The sequence below is a fragment of the Pleurodeles waltl genome, chromosome 12, assembly GCF_031143425.1.
Source record: "Pleurodeles waltl isolate 20211129_DDA chromosome 12, aPleWal1.hap1.20221129, whole genome shotgun sequence".
NCBI classification, from domain to species: Eukaryota; Metazoa; Chordata; class Amphibia; order Caudata; family Salamandridae; genus Pleurodeles; species Pleurodeles waltl.
The window spans coordinates 93,374,571-93,390,369 of NC_090451.1; the positions used below are offsets into that span (position 1 = coordinate 93,374,571).

At 46.0% G+C, this 15,799-nt stretch overlaps 1 protein-coding gene across 2 annotated transcripts in view; it reads left to right on the top strand.

Annotated features, from left to right (window-relative positions):
* Positions 1–15,799, top strand: part of LOC138267663 (FYN-binding protein 1-like) — a 116,493-nt gene that overhangs the window by 24,699 nt on the left and 75,995 nt on the right. The gene's annotated exons all lie outside the window — the stretch shown is intronic.

Consider the following 15,799-nt stretch of genomic DNA (forward strand, 5'->3'; position numbering starts at 1 on the left):
CATAGTTTAGAATCGTCTGGATAGCTAGGATAGGTTACTTGCCTTGAACCAGTCTTCGTTCTCCTGGAAATGGAAAAAGTTCTACATATGGGAGGGACACACAACCCAAAATATCTAAAGCTCTCACATCACATCAGACACCTGTCTGCATGATACCAAACACAATAAGATTGTCAATATAGCTGATAACTGTTTTCTGGATGAATCTGCATTACAAGGCCAGTGTTGCAAGAAATTGAGGATGATATTTACATCCGTGTACTTCAGTTGAGGAGGGTTAGCCAAACGGATACCTTTCATTACTCTAGACACAAGAGGATGCTCCCCTACTGGTTTCCTGTTTAGAAATACATGACCCGCTGAGATAGCAGATCTGTAATTATTTACTGTGCAGAAACATAGTCCTTCCGATGTTAGTTCTGCCAAAACGTTGACTATGGTGACAATTGGGGCCCCCAAGGAAGCCAAACTCGGAGAGTTGCACCAACCCACCCATTGGCGCCATGCCAAGGCATAACGTCTATGGGTGGAGTCAGACCAAGACGCTGATATGAAAGAAGTAGATTGCTCCGAAAGGCCTGGCAGATGCCTACGTTGCCTGAAATTCGCCAAGCCATGAGATGTAAATTGTCTTGGATCAAAAGAGGATGTGTCTGCCCCTCCGCCCCGGGATCAGGGGAATATGGACTGGACAATCCCTGGACATTTCCAAAAGAACTGGAAACCAAGGCTGAGCTCGCCAAAAGGGAGTGATCAGAATCAATTCTGCTTTCTGCTTGACCGACTGAGATGCCACCCTGGATATCATCACAAAGGGGGGAAAGGCATACAGGAGCGGCCCTGTCCACTGTTGGAGAAAGGCATCTGTGGCCATTGCCAGGGGATCTGGTCTCCATGAATAGAACCATCGCAGCTGGTGGGAGAGGCGAGACGCAAATAGGTCTATGTGACACTGTCCCCACCTGTTTTGGTGGGCCCGAAATACCGAGGGATGGAGTTTCCTCTCGCTGGAATCCCTGAGGAATCTGAAGTTCCAGTCCGCTACCGTATTGCACTGACCTGGCAGGTACTCTGCTGTCACTGAGAACTGGTTCTGAAGACAATAATGGCAAATCCCCTTTGCTGTCTCTGCTAGGACCTGAGATGTTGTCCCCCCTAGCTGTTGACGTATCGTACTGCTGAGACGCTGTCCATGCGCAACAGAACGCAACAATTGGAGCAATGGGCCAGAGTTTTTATGGCAAAAGAGCCTGCCCAAAGCTCCAGGCAATTTATGTGCAACTGCGACTCTTCACACTACCAACTCCCTCCGGTAGAGACAGAATCACATTTGGCTCTCCAGCCCTACCTGTGGGTGTTGGATTCCAGAATGATATCCGGGCGTGTACCGAAAATTGCACTGCCGTTTCACGCTGCCATTGAAGCTTGCACCGCTTCTCGAGGGAGAGTGATGAGTTCCGTGCACGAAAGATCCTTTTGTAGATGACGAATTTTGAATCGCTATAGTGCCCTGTAATGTATGGGCACTGGAAATATGGCTTGTATAGAAGTCGCTGAAAGCCCCACTATCCTGGCTAGAACTCTTAGGGATATCCTGTCTTTCTGGAGATTGGACCTGATCTCCTTCCGAATTGATTGTATCTTCTGGGCTGGAAGAGATAGGAGAGAAGAAATAGAGTTGATCTGGAAACCTAGAAATTCCATCTGACCGGATGGTGTCAGAGCGGATTTCTTCACATTGATCAGAAATCCCACCTCTTAAAGCAAGTGAATGGTCCAATTTAAATGTTGATGAGGAGATGAGCATCTTGTGCCGTCAGAAGCATATCGTCGAGTTAGACGATCATCCTGACCCCTTTGGCTTGAAGACTCTCCACTATGGGACGCATAACCTTGGTGAAACACCAGGGTGCGGAAGAAAGGCTGAACGGGAGAACCTTGAAGTGAAACCATTGGTTGTCCCACTGGAATTGCAGATATTTCCTGTGAGGGGGAAATATCAGGATTGTGAGATAAGCATCTTTCAGATCGATGCGTACCATCCAGTCGCCCTCCCTCAGAATGTTCCTGAGCAGATGTATCCCTTCCATCTTGAAATGTTGATTTAGAACCCAGGTATTGAACTCCTTCAGATTGATCACGAGGCACAACCCTCCACCACTCCTGTTTACTGCAAAAATATTGCTGCAATAGCCTGAGCCTGAAGGATCCGGCTGACACTAAGCAATTGCGTCTTTGAGTAACAACTGTTGGACTTCTTGCTGAATAAAAGTTAGATCTAGTTGGGAAAAATGGATAGGAGGTGGCAAGTACCTCTGTTGGGGTACTCCAAAGAATTCTAGTTGGAAACCTACAACCGTCTCTAGAACCCATTGGTCCGATGTTAATGCCGCCCAGTTGTTTAGGAAAAACCTGGTCCTCCCCCCAGTGCTACCTGGGAAGGTGAAATCAAGCTTACCTTGAGTGTTGGAGCCGGAGCTGTAGTTGGCCTTGAAGCTGCCTCTTTTGAAGCGGGCACGGCCTGCTCGGGCTCTGGCTGGGTAAAAGGTGTCTTGGGGAGCTGGGAATCCCTTGCCTGTCGTGTTGTAGGAGGACTGAGGGCTATTGGAGGCGACACGGCCGGACAGGCGCCCTCGAAGTTGGGCCTTATCCAGCACAGTAAATGTATGGATAAACTTGCCCAAATCTTTTACAAATTTGTTGTAGAATAAAAGGCCACGTGGACATACGGACCGGAGGCAACTCTGGACGTCCTTGTCTAGGGGCTTCCTGATGTGGGCATGGGCATAATCCGTCACTGCAGGAAGAGGAACCCAGTCTGATGACCTGGGGTGAATGATGTTGTCAGGATTAAAACTGAGGGCAGACGAAGAGCTGGAAACTTCAGAGGGTGTGGGGCCATGCTGTCCGTCAAACGAGTGTCTGCGTCGCTTGTGAAGAATTGACTCACTGTCTGAACCTGACTGGGACGAGGAGGCGTCAGAGGCATCGTCTGGAGAGGGGCAGGAGAGGGCCTGAGTGCTGGTGGACTATTGCGCCAAATATTGGTGGTTGGAGGGCGACTGAGACTGAGAGAGCCGGGCCATGTGTGTGGAGTGGGGCCATTTAGGTCCTGGGGGTAGGGGAAACCTCCTGACTATTGGAGGCAATTGGCATGGGGTTATTATAGGAAGGAACAGTCAATGCATAGCGCTTAAGTTGCCTGGCGATAGGCTGAAGCGCAACTGCCACAGATTGCGCAACTGAGAAGACATTAAGGCACTTATCTGTATTTCGACCAGCAAAAAAAGAGGAGGAAGTATAGCGAATAGAACAGATATGTGGCAGTATGGATGCCCATTGGTTGTGAGGATTGACATCAGGTTTATGGGAGTTGTAGTTTTTTTGTAAAGTTGTATTTGCTTGGCTGCTGTGATTTCCAAAATAATAAACAACAAAGAAGGAGAAGCATAATCCAAGCCTCCGGTCCTGCTATAGAAAATCACTTCCTGTTTTTATTCTATCTGGGTCTTCCACTGAGGGCATAGACAGAAAAGATCTGAAACGTCCTGCTTTGCAGCTAAATGAGTTTCACTCTTTTGGTCTGTGGCACAAACATTACAGGGGTGCCATACTCAGATCTGAAAGCCATTTCGAGGAGGACAGTTTCACCTAAATTTGACAGGTCTTACGGCTGCCAGCCCTCTGAATGTCAGATGATGCATAAGTAATTTGTAGGATCCCAGATCCCACCTGGATGCAGGAAGCACATTTTAAGTAGCTTCAGGGAAGCTGCAGTTTAGCCCTACTGAGAGGGTGACAATTCCTACAAGCACTAATTAAGGTTGTCTACAAGAACCTCGCTCCTAAATGTATGAATTGCAAAAGAAATTCTGCCCACTGGTGTGCAATATGAGCTGTTCCTACACAGCGATAATTTGTCAGTGTATTTGCACTTTACAATTCCAGCACACTTGATTTTCATTTTTTTCTTGTGTTCTTAGCACACACACACACGCACTCACACACGCACATGCATGTTAAAATTTAGATTGTGAAATTTGTCAAAATCATTTTTGGGAACACATTGCCACATTATTTAGATTCTTCTAAGGTTCTTACACCCTTTAGCAGCAAAAACCTCACAAATTGCAACCACCTTTTTACGACTACACATAGTATAGTATTGTGGAGGCCCATTTCTGGCGGCCGGATATCCAAAGAATAAATTCAGATGGGTGACAATTCAATGAGAAACATCTAAGGTGGTGCAAATTCAGCTTTGGAAATGTCATGACATGTGGTGAAGCTTAGATATATAGATTCACCAACAGCAGAAAGAAAAGGGGAGAAAATTAATAGAAGGAGTAGAGGATATGGGCAGTTGTACAGTCATATGTAAGTTGACCAACAGATATGCCTAGTCATAAAAGAGGACCGCAAAAAGGCTTTTTGTTGTTGGGCAGAAAGATCTTCCCCGAAACAGGATGTAAATACATGTAGCATCTTCTAATTGTGTGGGCAAGTATGACAGTATTGAAACAAGTCTGGTCTATTGGTACTGTCAGAACAATAGATGGCCAATAACTAGGGTCTTTGGTGCAGAATGTTGTAGGTTCGGCAGAGGTAGAAGGTCAGGCAACTGTGACCTCCACTGGTTACATCTAGGCCTCCATGCACTTTCAGGGCGGTTCACTTCTCATTTTTTACATGAAAGTTTTGAAACAGGAAATGAGGCAGATGGAAATATGATGCAAGATTTGTCTCTTGGCCTTGTGTTCCTGTAAGACAGCACATAGATTGTCTCATCAGCTTCTATATTTCATGGCGTATGAAGCCCTTTTCATCATTCCACTGCTGCAAGGTATCAGCAGAAGTTGAACATCATTGGCGGGTAGTAAGTTACATAGGGGATACATTTACAAGCCCTTAGTGCCTCCTTGTACCACATTAGCTTAATTTTTTTATGCTAATTTGGCGTTAGAAAGGCATTTTGGCCACCCTCAGATTTATAAAGTGGCGCAATGCATGCATTGCGCCACTTTGCACCCCCTTGCAACACATTATGCCTATGCCAGGTATAATGTATGCAAAGGGGGCGTTCCAACGCAGGGAGGCCTGAAAAAATGGCGCAGTGAAATCTACAAGATTTCACTGCACCATTTTTTCCATCATTTTTTAAGCTTGCTAAGAGCAACCAAGTAACGTCTGTGCTCCATATTAGTAGCAGTCTTCCATTGCTTGCACATCACCATGCAATGCTCTCCTCTCTCTCTCCACTCTCCTTTTTCTTACACCTTTCCTTGTGAGGCAAGTAATTGTAATTGTGGTTCTCAGATTCAACATAAACTTTAATGAACATGGTTCTAACAGATCAGTCTGTGGCAGGGAGGAAACCCTAGACGAATAAAGCATGGGCAGAGAAATTGCCACTGCCAAACATCTAACATATTAGGTTGGTCCCCATCCTCATGTGCTGCATGCAGTGTTCAGCTGTAGCACTTGTAATCCTTGTAATAGTTACTAATTCACTGCCGGAGTGTCTTGTATAGATATCTGCAACTAGTGGACGTTCTGTGACACCTGCTGTTACTCTGGAACCAGGGTGATTGTCAATACCATGGGATCCAGGTCACCAAGGGAGTGAACTGCACTGAGATGTACTGTGCTTCCAAATTTCTAATGTGGCTCTGAACTTGTATGACTGTTTCACCCAAAACCAACTAACACTGATTCTGAATGTACCCTCGCCTTGTGAGACAAGAAGAAATTCGCCATTTGACTTCCAGGAGTTTGAGACATGAATACGGAGGATAGGAATAAATCCCAGACAAGAAGGCTTAGCCATTTCCCTGGTAGGAGTAGGGACAACATCCCAGGAGTGTACAAGAAAGACTTGCTTGTGCTCAGTTCCTGCCTGAATTAATCTGCTGAACTGTGAAGGTCTAGCTATTCTGAAGGTTGCATATAGACCAGTGGTTCCCAACCTTTTGACTTCTGTGGACCCCCATTTTATCAATACTGCAGCCCAGGGACCCGCACTGAATCATTATTGGAACACAGGGACCCTCAAAGAGTCATTACTGATAGCTGGGACCTAATATTATTAAATGTTTTAAGCAGCCGCGGACCCCCTAAGAAGGCTTCGCGGACCCCCCATGGGTCCCCGGCCCACATGTTGGGAACCACTGATGTAGACTGCTGTCTGGGAAAAAAGGAGGAGGTTGCTCAAGACCAGAATGCTACTACTGCTGCCTATCCGGACTCCAATATGGAGCACATTGTGTTCATTTTTATAGCTGTGACCTCCATGTTTCCCAAAGATAGAGAGAGCCCCATGTTGTGGGGCACCAGACCATCTGGGGTGAACCACTGGAAAGGAAGATTGCCACAGGGATTTTCCTCATCTCTAACTACTATTTCCCTTTTTTCAAGATTCTGGATGCCTAGGCTCTTCCACATTGGGAGTCCTTTAGGATTTCCTGCAGCTAAATCAACCATGATGGATGCAGCATTATTCCCACAGACATTCCTGTGTATGTTGCCCAAAGATATCCTCCTCTTGTAGAATGTGCCGAAAATCCACTGGGTGGATATTCCAATTGCAACTCCATCATTTGGCTTTGCCGGCCTTCCAGGGTCCTAATATGTTGTCCTCTAGTGATTGACAGCCTGTTCGGCAGGATAGAGTACAACAGAGGACTATGGCTTTACCCACAGACACGGGATACAGAAAACTTGTCGTAATCCCGGAATTTGCAGGCTGCTTGCCTTCTCTTGCACACTCCTATAGTTCATCAACATTTAAGGCAATTTACAGTGTGTAATGTACTTGGCAGAAACATTTGACGGCGATCCTGTCATATTTCAACTATGTTATTGAATTCAATGCGATTAAAGGTCTTGTTTGGTTTCTAAAAGATATAACACGGATTGGGCCTGGGCATTGTTGTGTGTTGTCACTGTGCTTCCTCTCAAGATTAAAGCACTTTCTTTAAAGCACACCTGAGCATTACAATCCAGCAGGAACCATTCTAATACAGGAGCTCTCCCTTTAAAGTACCTAAAGCCTGTAAAACCCCCCTCAGAGGACCGAGATTCTATGGACGAAGAAGAGAGGACATCGACTCAAGGCGGACGTCTGAGGTGAGTGTGAAGGTGAACACAAGGCCCCACACCATTGTAAGGGCTGGAAACATTTCTTAGACTACGCACAGCCATTTATACTTGCTTATATCACACGTTTGCAAGGATACAGGACTAAGACCACACTTTAGATTTTATTGGTAATGGACACCCTGATAACCAGTGAGTGTCATCCTTTGCAATGAGGACAAACCAAAATGTTTGTTTTTAGACCTTCACCGATTCCAGTAGTGGCATGCTTCATGATCGGGTCTCATCCTGCCTGGATGCTTAAGTTCTGCCTCATAGTCCTCTTCAGTGAAATATGTAAGTTACAGGGTACAGAATTTCATACCTGTTGTGTTTATTCTTGTAATGTTGGAATGACTGCGTGTGAAAGCTGAAAGCGAGCCACGGGACATTCCAGGTTGTCATTTGCTCCCAGGACTCTGTTACGAGCGGCCGTGCTGGCCCTTGTGATACATTAAACTTACTTAAGTTCGCTTGGACTCCTGTACTTACTACAGTTTTGGAGAAGAACAGTGTGCAACCTGAAATTACGTGTACAGAACTGTCCTACGCTGCACATGTACTGAAAGTGGAAACGGGGTATGGGCCAGCAGCGACGCCACAAAACAGGGAATTGAGAGGTCTAACAGCGGCGGATCACACAGTAAAGGAAGCTGAATGACTAGTAGCAAAACTTTAATGTATTGCTTCGCTAACAGTAGTTTGCGGCGGCACAGGGGAACTCAGTGTGTGTGATCTGCGCTACACACTTCCGCATCCTCACACCCAGCTGGAGAATACTTCTGTGCAGGTGGTACAAATACAGGTACTGGGGCTGGAGCTGCTCAGACTTCAGGGCGCTCGTTTTAGTGGAATGGACACTTTGGGACCCGCGCACCAGGTTTGGATGCGCTTTTCTCGCGATACTGCACACATGTCGGTTCTGAAGCTTGCGCATTCTTGACACCGGAGAACCGTAGAAAAAGTAAGTTGATGTACGTAAAGGCAGCCATCTTACTAAGTGAAATTCAGCTGTTTTGAATACCAGATGATTGGCGACGCATGCACATGAATGTATGCAGCCAGACACGTTCTCCTGCATTGCTGTCTGTAAAACAACGCAAGTGACAGCAAACCCTCTTTAATACAGCCTTTCTTGGTATTCGTCATATTAAGTCTTGTCCATCTGTGATAGGCACACCTTCTATTCTGTAGGTAATGTACTGTTTAACTTGTAATTGTTTACCTTGGTCAATTCTATACCGTAGTGCAGCCTTATCCCAGGTGTGTAAACAGAAGGATTTGTTTTTGTAATAAATAATATTTTTTGGAAAGGAGTTTTTCCAGCTATGACAGCATGTCATTACTCTACAACTTGCTTCGTATATATCCAACAAGCAAACCAATATTTTACTGCTAAAGTATTATAGACTACAGTGACTATTCATTGTTCTTCAACTTTTGGGTCATCGTTCCTCCACAAATATGTGCCCGTCCCATATTTCTTCCCTGACTTCACCACAACCATTCTTAACAGGCACAGGAGATCTGCCTATCAAGTTGAATGAATGGAAACAGTACCTTTTGAACTATATTGATACTATAGAAGATGAGGAGCTATTACAGGAAAAAAAGAAAAAAATATTTTACATTTGTTAGGACCGCAAGGTCTTATTGTATACAATGAGGTGGAGAAAAAAAACACATAGTGCAAGTGAGTCCAGAATGCTTTTGAGGATTTGGACAAATATTACTCGACTTCAGTCTGCATTGCAATTGATGGGCATAATTCTATTTTAGAAGGAAGCAAAACAGGCAAGAACCAATAGAAGAATATGTTTCTGCCTTGAAAAAACTAGCACTCACCTATAGGTTTGGCACATTGCATGACAAATTAGTGAGAGATCAAATTATTTTGCATGTGAACAATGAGCATTTATGGTGAATAATCTCTTAGTGAGGTAGTTGCAGCAGTGAAAAAGGCAGAGCTGTCAAAGAAGTGTGCCAGGGCAGCGGAAGCAAAACAAAAAGAAGAGTTGAAGGATGTCGTAGTCAGGGAGACACAAAGAAAATATCTAGTAAACAGCGAGAAAAAGAGATGATACAGATGTATTGTATTGTATTGTAATCGTATTTATATAGCGCTTACTACCCCTGACGAGGCGTCGAAGCACTTTTCGATGAGTAGCACGCTACTCCGGAACCCAACAAGAATTAGTGATGGATTAGTATCATTTAATAATGACTACAGTTTTAGTATTATTATGTGTTAATTTGAGCCGCGGATATGAGAGTTTGTTAGTTAGATTGACTGGAGTAATGGAGGGGTGGAGGAGGAAAGAAATCCAGAAGTGTTAATTGGGAGTATATCCTTAATTTACTCAATCCAAAGGCTTGGGATGAATAAAGGGGGGCAGAGGGGGGAAGAGTATGTGGAAGGGTTAGGGAGAGCATAGTAGCAGGGTTAGATGAATGCAGGAGAATTTAGTAGGGTTGTGTGGGAGGTCACAGAGGTAGAGTGAGGTTTGGTGAGTTAGATGTGGAGGTGGAGGGAAGAGCTTAGGCAGAGATATTTAGGAGATGAAAGTGGTCGAAGGGATTTGGGATGAGTCAGAGTGAGTATGGAGGATAGTTTGATAGAGACATGACATAAGAGTGATGAAAAATGAGAGCAGAAATTCATAGATATCTAGTATAACAACCCAAAAAAACCAGGAGCCATGCAATGATCCACAAACATGCCAAGCACAGAAACAACATATACACATACATACACATATATATATATATTTATACACACACACATGAATACACACACATATGCACATACAATACATAATTAGAATCATGGGTAAAAAATACTTAGTCAGACAGGTTTAAAAAGAGTGTGTGTGTATTATATTGTTATGACAGTAGCAATACATATTTTCCGAAGAAACTATAAATAAATAGAAATATACATATAATCTGAAAAAATATTTATCCACATAGGCATATGCAGTTCATAGTTGTTTGAAAAAGGTGGTTATGAAGGAAAGAGCCAACTCTTGAGTAGTTTTCTGAAAACAAAAAAGTTATCAGTGGCTCTTATAGTTGGGGGTAATGAATTCCATAGTTTGGCTGCTTGGACGGAGAAGGATGTACCACCTACAGTCTTTTTCTTGTATGGTGGTGTTCTAAGGCGGGGTGCCAGTCTTGAGTGGAGGGTTCTTTGTTGGATGTATTTGGTAATTTTCTTTCTGATAAAAAGCGGTCCTGTTCCATGTATAGCTTTGTGGGTGATACAAAGCAGTTTGAAAGTGCATCTTCTGGCAACGGGTAACCAGTGTAGTGCTCTCAAGGCAGGGGAGATGTGGGCTTGCGGCTTTATACGTAGTAGTAGCCTGGCTGCGGAATTCTGGATATGTTGTAGTTTTTTCATAACAGATAGAGATGATCCATGGTAGAGGCTATTGGCATAATCCAGTTTGGATAATACAAGCGAGATAGTAGCTTGCACCTTGTGTGGAAATCTGAGGTGGGGGAAGATGCGTCGTAAAGTTTTTAAGGTGATGAAGCTTGTGCGTGCTAATTTGTCTACTTGGGCATTCATAGTTAGCTTGGAATCCATGGTGATTCCTAGGTTTTTCACTTCCTTGGATAATTGAGGAGGTGGTCCGAGATCTTCAGGCCAGATGCACAGAGGCTCATAATTTTTCCAGTCACCACATATGAGTATTTCTGTTTTGGCGGTATTTAGTTTGAGATGGCTCCAGGTCATCCACTGATCAATGGCTCTGAGGCAACTGAAGATTTGTGAGTTTTCAATGTTTTTGGGGTCTTCTAATTGAAGTAGTATTTGTGTGTCATCTGCATAGTTGTAGCATGTGAGATGGAAATCATTGATCAGTTCTGGTAAAGATATCATGTAGATGTTAAAAAGCAAAGGTGAGATGATTGACCCTTGGGGGACCCCTGTTTTTGTGAGGTAGGGTTCGGACGAGAAGGGGGGCGAGTGGATGATATTTGCTCTTTTTTGGAGATAGGAAGTAATCCAGTCGAGAGCAATCCCTTGTATGCCGGCTTCGTGGAGTCTTTGAGTTAGGGTGTCATGGTCAACCATATCAAAGGCAGCTGAGAGGTCCAAGAGAAGTAGTGCAGCAACTCCATTTCAGTCGACTGTGTTTTTAAGATCGTCCCAGATTGCCATGAGTGCCGATTCAGTGCTTCTTCCTGGGCGGAATCCAGTTTGGAAGTCTGAAAGTATAGAATTGTCTTCAATGAATTGTGACATCTGGGCGAATGCTGCTCTTTCTATCAATTTGCCCAGGAAAGGTCCATTTGTGATAGGTCTGTAGTTGTTGGGGTCTTGCGGGTCTAGTTTTGTTTTCTTTAATAATGGTCGTTGTAGGAAGTTGGCTCTGTATGTGCTATTTCAAAGTAAGGAATAGCATGCACAGAGTCCAAGGGTTCCCCTTAGAGGTAAAATAGTGGTAAAAATAGATAATACTAATGCTCTATTTTGTGGTAGAGTGGTCGAGCAGTAGGCTTATCCAAGGAGTAGTGTTAAGCATTTGTTGTACATACACATAGACAATAAATGAGGTACACACACTCAGAGACAAATCCAGCCAATAGGTTTTGTTATAGAAAAATATCTTTTCTTAGTTTATTTTAAGAACCACAGGTTCAAATTTAACATGTAATATCTTGTTTGAAAGGTATTGCAGGTAAGTACATTAGGAACTTTGAATCATTTCAATTGCATGTATACTTTTCAAGTTATTGACAAATAGCTATTTCAAAAGTGGACACAGTGCAATTTTCACAGTTCCTGGGGGAGGTAAGTTTTTGTTAGTTTTACCAGGTAAGTAAGACACTTACAGGGTTCAGTTCTTGGTCCAAGGTAGCCCACCGTTGGGGGTTCAGAGCAACCCCAAAGTCACCACACCAGCAGCTCAGGGCCGGTCAGGTGCAGAGTTCAAAGTGGTGCCCAAAACGCATAGGCTAGAATGGAGAGAAGGGGGTGCCCCGGTTCCGGTCTGCTTGCAGGTAAGTACCCGCGTCTTCGGAGGGCAGACCAGGGGGGTTTTGTCGGGCACCGGGGGGGACACAAGCCCACACAGAAATTTCCCCCTCAGCAGCGCGGGGGCGGCCGGGTGCAGTGTAGAAACAAGCGTCGGGTTTGCAATGTTAGTCTATGAGAGATCAACGGATCTCTTCAGCGCTGCAGGCAGGCAAGGGGGGGCTTCCTCGGGGAAACCTCCACTTGGGCAAGGGAGAGGGACTCCTGGGGGTCACTTCTCCAGTGAAAGTCCGGTCCTTCAGGTCCTGGGGGCTGCGGGTGCAGGGTCTTTTCCAGGCGTCGGGACTTAGGTTTCAGAGAGTCGCGATCAGGGGAAGCCTCGGGATTCCCTCTGCAGGCGGCGCTGTGGGGGCTCAGGGGGGACAGGTTTTGGTACTCACAGTCGGAGAGTAGTCCGGGGGTCCTCCCTGAGGTGTTGGTTCTCCACCAGCCGAGTCGGGGTTGCCGGGTGCAGTGTTGCAAGTCTCACGCTTCTTGCGGGGAGTTGCAGGGGTCTTTAAAGCTGCTCCTTGAAACAAAGTTGCAGTCTTTTTGGAGCAGGTCCGCTGTCCTCGGGAGTTTCTGGTCGTCGTCGAAGCAGGGCAGTCCTCAGAGGATTCAGAGGTCGCTGGTCCCTTTGGAAGGCGTCGCTGGAGCAGAGTTCTTTGGAAGGCAGGAGACAGGCCGGTGAGTTTCTGGAGCCAAGGCAGTTGTTGTCTTCTGGTCTTCCTCTGCAGGGGTTTTCAGCTGGGCAGTCCTTCTTCTTGTTGTCGCAGGAATCTAATTTTCTAGGGTTCAGGGTAGCCCTTAAATACTAAATTTAAGGGCGTGTTTAGGTCTGGGGGGTTAGTAGCCAATGGCTACTAGCCCTGAGGGTGGGTACACCCTCTTTGTGCCTCCTCCCAAGGGGAGGGGGTCACAATCCTAACCCTATTGGGGGAATCCTCCATCTGTAAGATGGAGGATTTCTAAAAGTTAGAGTCACCTCAGCTCAGGACACCTTAGGGGCTGTCCTGACTGGCCAGTGACTCCTCCTTGTTGCTTTCTTTGTTCCCTCCAACCTTGCCGCCAAAAGTGGGGGCCGTGGCCGGAGGGGGCGGGCAACTCCACTAAGCTGGAGTGCCCTGCTGGGCTGTGACAAAGGGGTGAGCCTTTGAGGCTCACCGCCAGGTGTTACAGCTCCTGCCTGGGGGAGGTGTTAGCATCTCCACCCAGTGCAGGCTTTGTTACTGGCCTCAGAGTGACAAAGGCACTCTCCCAATGGGGCCAGCAACATGTCTCTAGTGTGGCAGGCTGCTGGAACTAGTCAGCCTACACAGACAGTCGGTTAAGTTTCAGGGGGCACCTCTAAGGTGCCCTCTGGGGTGTGTGTTGCAATAAAATGTACACTGGCATCAGTGTGCATTTATTGTGCTGAGAAGTTTGATACCAAACTTCCCAGTTTTCAGTGTAGCCATTATGGTGCTGTGGAGTTCGTGTTTGACAGACTCCCAGACCATATACTCTTATGGCTACCCTGCACTTACAATGTCTAAGGTTTTGTTTAGACACTGTAGGGGTACCATGCTCATGCACTGGTACCCTCACCTATGGTATAGTGCACCCTGCCTTAGGGCTGTAAGGCCTGCTAGAGGGGTGTCTTATCTATACTGCATAGGCAGTGAGAGGCTGGCATGGCACCCTGAGGGGAGTGCCATGTCGACTTACTCGTTTTGTCCTCACTAGCACACACAAGCTGGCAAGCAGTGTGTCTGTGCTGAGTGAGAGGTCTCCAGGGTGGCATAAGACATGCTGCAGCCCTTAGAGACCTTCCTTGGCATCAGGGCCCTTGGTACTAGAAGTACCAGTTACAAGGGACTTATGTGGATGCCAGGGTCTGCCAATTGTGGATACAAAAGTACAGGTTAGGGAAAGAACACTGGTGCTGGGGCCTGGTTAGCAGGCCTCAGCACACTTTCAATTGTAAACATAGCATCAGCAAAGGCAAAAAGTCAGGGGGCAACCATGCCAAGGAGGCATTTCCTTACACAACCCCCCCCCAAACGAAAGAGGATGAGACTAACCTTTCCCAAGAGAGTCTTCATTTTCTAAGTGGAAGAACCTGGAAAGGCCATCTGCATTGGCATGGGCAGTCCCAGGTCTGTGTTCCACTATAAAGTCCATTCCCTGTAGGGAGATGGACCACCTCAACAGTTTAGGATTTTCACCTTTCATTTGCATCAGCCATTTGAGAGGTCTGTGGTCAGTTTGAACTAGGAAGTGAGTCCCAAAGAGGTATGGTCTCAGCTTCTTCAGGGACCAAACCACAGCAAAGGCCTCCCTCTCAATGGCACTCCAACGCTGCTCCCTGGGGAGTAACCTCCTGCTAATGAAAGCAACAGGCTGGTCAAGGCCATCATCATTTGTTTGGGACAAAACTGCCCCTATCCCATGTTCAGAGGCATCTGTCTGCACAATGAACTGCTTAGAATAATCTGGAGCTTTTAGAACTGGTGCTGAGCACATTGCTTGTTTCAGGGTGTCAAAGGCCTGTTGGCATTCCACAGTCCAGTTCACTTTCTTGGGCATTTTCTTGGAGGTGAGTTCAGTGAGGGCTGTCACAATGGATCCATATCCCTTCACAAACCTCCTGTAATACCCAGTCAAGCCAAGGAATGCCCTGACTTGAGTCTGGGTTTTTGGAGCTACCCAGTCCAGAATAGTCTGGATCTTGGGTTGGAGTGGCTGAACTTGGCCTCCACCTACAAGGTGGCCCAAGTAAACCACAGTTCCCTGCCCTATCTGGCATTTGGATGCCTTGATAGAGAGGCCTGCAGATTGCAGGGCCTTCAAAACCTTCTTCAGGTGGACCAGGTGATCCTGCCAGGTGGAGCTAAAGACAGCAATATCATCAAGATAAGCTGTGCTAAAGGACTCCAAGCCAGCAAGGACTTGATTCACCAACCTTTGGAAGGTGGCAGGGGCATTCTTTAAACCAAAGGGCATAACAGTAAACTGATAATGCCCATCAGGTGTGGAGAATGCTGTTTTCTCTTTTGCTCCAGGTGCCATTTTTATTTGCCAGTACCCTGCTGTCAAGTCAAAGGTACTTAAGAATTTGGCAGCACCTAATTTATCTATGAGCTCATCAGCTCTAGGAATTGGATGAGCATCTGTCTTGGTGACAGAATTGAGCCCTCTGTAATCCACACAAAACCTCATCTCTTTCTTTCCATCTTTGGTGTGAGGTTTGGGGACTAAGACCACTGGGCTAGCCCAGGGGCTGTCAGAGCGCTCAATTACTCCCAATTCTAGCATCTTGTGGACTTCCACCTTGATGCTTTCCTTAACATGGTCAGACTGTCTAAAGATTTTGTTTTTGACAGGCATGCTGTCTCCTGTGTCCACATCATGGGTACACAGGTGTGTCTGACCAGGGGTTAAGGAGGAGAGTTCAGGAAACTGTTGTAGGACTCTCCTACAATCAGCTTGCTGTTGGCCAGAGAGGGTGTCTGAGTAGATCACTCCATCTACTGAGCCATCTTTTGGGTCTGATGACAGAAGATCAGGGAGAGGTTCACTCTCTGCCTCCTGATCCTCATCTGTTACCATCAACAGATTCACATCAGCCCTGTCATGGAAGAGCTTAAGGCGGTTCACATG